The sequence below is a fragment of the Gigantopelta aegis genome, chromosome 10 (genome assembly GCF_016097555.1).
Source record: "Gigantopelta aegis isolate Gae_Host chromosome 10, Gae_host_genome, whole genome shotgun sequence".
Lineage (NCBI taxonomy): Eukaryota > Metazoa > Mollusca > Gastropoda > Neomphalida > Peltospiridae > Gigantopelta > Gigantopelta aegis.
Genome location: NC_054708.1, coordinates 11,196,255 through 11,201,463, shown reverse-complemented (window position 1 = coordinate 11,201,463; position 5,209 = coordinate 11,196,255).

The following is a 5,209-nucleotide window of genomic DNA, read 5'->3' as shown; positions in this document are numbered from 1 at the left end:
GTTTGAACCCAATATAACCTACAATTCAATTGGCCTACTGTCATAACCTAATATGTGTTGCTATGGTTCATTGGTAGTTATTTTTAGATATCGCTTGCGCCTTCAATACAATTACACGTGCTTGGTAGATTAGTTTGTGGTGTACTTGCGTTCGTGTCTCAATACCGGTTGTAGAATGAATAGTAACAGAGTGGTAACAAAAATAATATTACTGTTCAACTCGCCACGACAAATTATCTTTAAGCGAGTTTTAATTTAACCCTTTTATAGAAGCTAACAATCCACTTGATCGATTGCCGAGTTTATAAACAATAAAAAAAGCCACAGCTTCACTGCTTTATATACTCTTTTAAAAAGTAGGGGATTTCTAATAAGAAAAGGTAGGGGATTTCTAATAAGAATTTACAATTGCCAAAATTGTACGGTATATTAGCTGTGGGAATGGTTATATAATAATAGTGAATTAATTGGACAAACATTACAACTGGTAGTTCAGTATTACAGTAGGTTTTATGACCACCAAAGATCTTGATCGAAGGACGATTGGGGTCATGTCAGAAGTGAAATTCGAAATTTGACGGGGTTTTTCAGTAAATCGCAAATGCAAACAATAAAAATGACTAAAAACAAAACAATAACAACTGTATGATCAACAGAATGAAAAAGATTGACAGAAATAATGTTCCACAGTGATTAATCGACCTTCCTGAAAATTGTCAAAATCGAAAATGACACCCCACGCACGTGTACGGGGCAACTGCGTGATGCGTGTGCAAACTATGTACTGTGTTTCGGTGTGTTGGTAAACGTTCTTTACTAGGATGTCTGTGGTCAAAACGTGTTTTAATATTTCAAGTACCCCTACTTTTTTGTCAAGAGTATATATATATATATTAGTATGTACATTTGTAGATTAACATTTTGTAATTAGTGTTTACTATGTACTTTATAAGGTAGTGAATTGGAATCATAGTCACTTCGTACCCTAGTCATATCGTACCATTCATTTCGCATCCTGCTGCCTGGTCATTTCGTACCCGAATCATTTCGTACCTTGGTCATTTCGTACCATTGCAAAAAATAATTTCATACCCTAGTCATTTCGTACCATTGTGAAAAGTCATTTCGTATCCCAGTCATTTCGTACCCTAGTCATTTCATACCAGTATATAAACAACGAATTTGACCATAGCATAGTGTTTTTTTGTAAACTTGTTTTAAACATACATTGTATTTATTACCAAATTATAATGGACATGGATCGGTCAACAGGTCATGCCTATATTAAGACCTCTCCATTACACCATAAAGAATATACTAACCAACCCTGACACTATCATAACATATTTCTGGGGCAACAAACTATTTATTTAAAAATGAATAAATAAAATAAAATAAGCCACGTACAGCTATTCAATTGAACACTCAGCAAGCTTGAAACTTAATTGGATATTTAAACACTGAAATAAAAACAACAACAAGCAAGATGGTTACTATGCCATTTGAAAACTACAATTACATGTCGATATATATTAATATTCATCACACACACACGCACGCACGCAAACTCACTGCCATTTTCATATAAAAGACATAGGATCTTATCTCAACAGTTTATTGTTTCAGCATTTATAAATCAGATTCTTAAAAATTCAATGGATTGAAGACATGGTAAATGCATAAGCAGATTGTTTGCTTCACCTTACAGTGGTAGCTTCACCACTTGGTTTCAACTTGTACTATTAATTACTACTTATAACTTAAAACAAAATATTCGAGGGATAGGGGAAGCAATCTTGGCTTTTGAGATTTCAAAAAGAAAATGTTGGAAACTAGAATATCGAATTTGTGAATATTCAGGGATCAAAATCATTTTTGTGGAGTGGCTTCTCAGATTTCAAGACTGAAGCAAATGTTACAAACTTCTGTTGAATATTTATGGTGTAACATTTATTTTGTGGAGTGGCTTCTCAGATTTCAAGATAGAAGCAACTGTTACAAACTTCTGTTGAATATTCCTGGCGTAAAATTAATTTTGGGAGTAGCTTCTCAGATTTTAAGATAGAAGCAAATGTTACAAACTTCTGTTGAATATTCATGGATCAAAGTTCATTTTGGGGAGTGGCTTCTCAGATTTCAAGATAGAAGCAAATGTTACAAACTTCTGTTGAATATTCATGACGTAAAATTCATTTTGGGGAGTGGCTTCTCCGATTTCAAGATAGAAGCAAATGTTACAAACTTCTGTTGAATATTCATGGATCAAAATTCATTTTGGGGAGTGGGAACCAATCCTGGCTTCTCAGATTTCAAGATGGAAACAAGAAGTTTGCTTTATTTAATGACACCACTAGAGCACATTGATTAATCAATCATCGGCTATTGGATGTCAAACATTTGGTAATTATGAAACGTAGTCATCAGAGGAAACCTGCTACGTTTCCTAATGCAGCATGGGATCTTTTATAAAGTTTGTTTTGTTTAAGTTAATCACAATTCACAACAAAAATTACTTTTATTAGGCAGAAAGTTAAAGGTTGTTTTGTTTAACGACACTACTAGAGTACATTGATTAATTAATCATTGGCTAATATTGGACGTCAAATATTTGGTAATTTTGACATGTCGTCTCAGAGGAAACCTGCTACATTTTACCATTAGTAGCATCGGATCTTTTATATGCACTTTCCCACAGGCAGAAAAGCACATAACACAGCCTTTGACCAGTTGTGGTTTACTTCCTGGAACAAGGAAAAATCTAATCAGCTGAATGGATCCACCAAGACGGTTCCATCCAGCGATGCAAGCACCTCAAGTGAACACTCAATCGATTGAGCTAGGAAGACATTGAGACTAACATGGATAAAGTTAAAAGTTTTTGTTCAACAGGACCACTAGAGCACATGGATTCATTAATCATCAACTATTGGATGTCAAACATTTGGTAAATTTGACAAATAGTCTTAGTATAGAGAGGAACCAAAGTACCAATGGATCTTTTATATGCATCATCCCACAGACAGAATAGCATATACAACGGTCTTTGATATGCCAGTCGTGGTGTACTGACTGGAACATAAAATAGCCCAATGATCCCACCAATGGGCGATCAATCCCAAACTGACCGCACATCAAGTGAGTGCTTTATCACTAGGCTACGTCCTTGCCCCAACATAAATAAAAACATAACATTCTTATTATCGCTTTTGAAAATCACGAATTCTTATTGAAAAACTGTTAAAAATAAGAAAGTTGATTATCAGAAAAGCTGCCAGTGAAGTTGATCAACAGAAAAGCTGCCTGTGAAATTGATTATAAGAAAGCATATTATTGTGCATTTTGAAAGGTCTTCTAATAATTTTCAGCCTTGCAATATTAACTTGTTTTCTCGGTCATACTACCGGTAATACAACAACCTTTAAACAAGTCCAAACCTCAGGATATAAACTGGAAAATGCTAATGTAGGTATCTATTATCATCAAAATTTGTTGTTACTAAAATGACAATACAAAATCAGTCAAAAAGACTGAACAACAGAACACAACACACAACTGAATACTTGCAGTTTTATTTTATTTTTTTAATATATTTTATTTTCAGTTCATACATACACTGCATTGATGCAAATACAATCGTCATTAAACAGTTCAGAGTGCTAATAACAAACAATTACATCAGTTTTTGATGTCCACATCATTTATGCATACATTCTAACTGGCACTGACATAATTATAGTTAATTCTGCAGAGTATTGAATATTTCAGTACAATTATAAAAGCCAACTACCAACATGAATTTGTCAATAAATAAACACAAAATGCTGTTAGTTTTAACTAATTTTCAATGAGTTGGGCTATATTTAGTGCGGACCCAAAAATCAGAGAGAGTGTTAAATTCATGTATCCCAGCAGCAAGGTCTTTTCTACTGGTTGCCACAGAAACGGACAGCACAAGCAATAGTCTTTTAAAATAGCCATGCATTGTGTGTGTGTTTTACATAACTTATTAGACTTGATCACTTTTGTGGGGGAGGGGGACGGGATGCAGGGCATGACGTAGCTCAGTGGTTAAGTGCTCGACTGAAGCGTGGTCGGTCTTGGACTGAACCCAGTTGGTGGGCCCATTGGTCTATTTCTCATTCCAGCCATTGCACCAAGACTGGTATATCAAAGGTTGTGGTATGTGCCATCATGCCTGTGGGATGGTGCATATAAAAGATTCCTTGCCACGAATAGAACAAAATGTACCAGGTTTCGTCTCTGAAGACAAAGTTAAAATTTCCAAATGTTTGACATCCAATAGCCAATGACCGATGAATCAATGTGCTCTAGTGGTGTTGTTAAACAAAACTTTTTATAAATTTTGTTGTCACTGTATAGCTTTTATATTGTCATGTTTACAAATGATTATGGTCATACAGAGATGGCTCAATTCTATGATATCTGAAGGCTTGTGCGGACATGGTGTCTTCCAACAGCCAAATAAAACTTGTTTCATCATTATTATATAATTAACTAGTCACATGAATATACCACTGGTATTAATGGCTACTATACTAATCTTATCATAGCAACATATTATAACCCTAGAAATATTTGATAGTCAGAAAAAAAATGAATAGTGCCTATAATTTAGTCTTTGTGTAGACCAACTATATTAGTTTCACACTGGAAACACTACATGTAACTGTAACTTGTATTAGTTTAGAACATTAACAGTACTGATTCTATATGAAGTAACCGATTACTTATATTTCTATTAGGATTTAACCAGTACAAAGTATTGTATGACAGAAATGGCTAGATTGCTTCTTGACAGTGGAATGTTACTAAGGTAAGAATAGTGTAATGTCACTTGAGGATTTCAATTATTTGTTATGTATATTATCTTGAATGAAGATAGATATAAAGTAATCAATTGTGTATTACAAGTTCATGTATTTACAGTGTTTTGTTACATATGAGTTGAAACTGAACGTGCAACTTTAATAATAGATAACAGTTAAATACTCAGTAAAATATCAAATGGGTCAACAATAAATATTCCACACAACAGAAACGCTGGATATAACAAAATATTTCAATGAAAGGAATGTATTTATTTATTAGTGTGCTGGAAACAAAGATAAATTACCATGACAACCAACACCTGCAATGAGTAAAATATATATGGAAGAAATTCTTTAAGATGATGTTTCTTAAAGTTTTA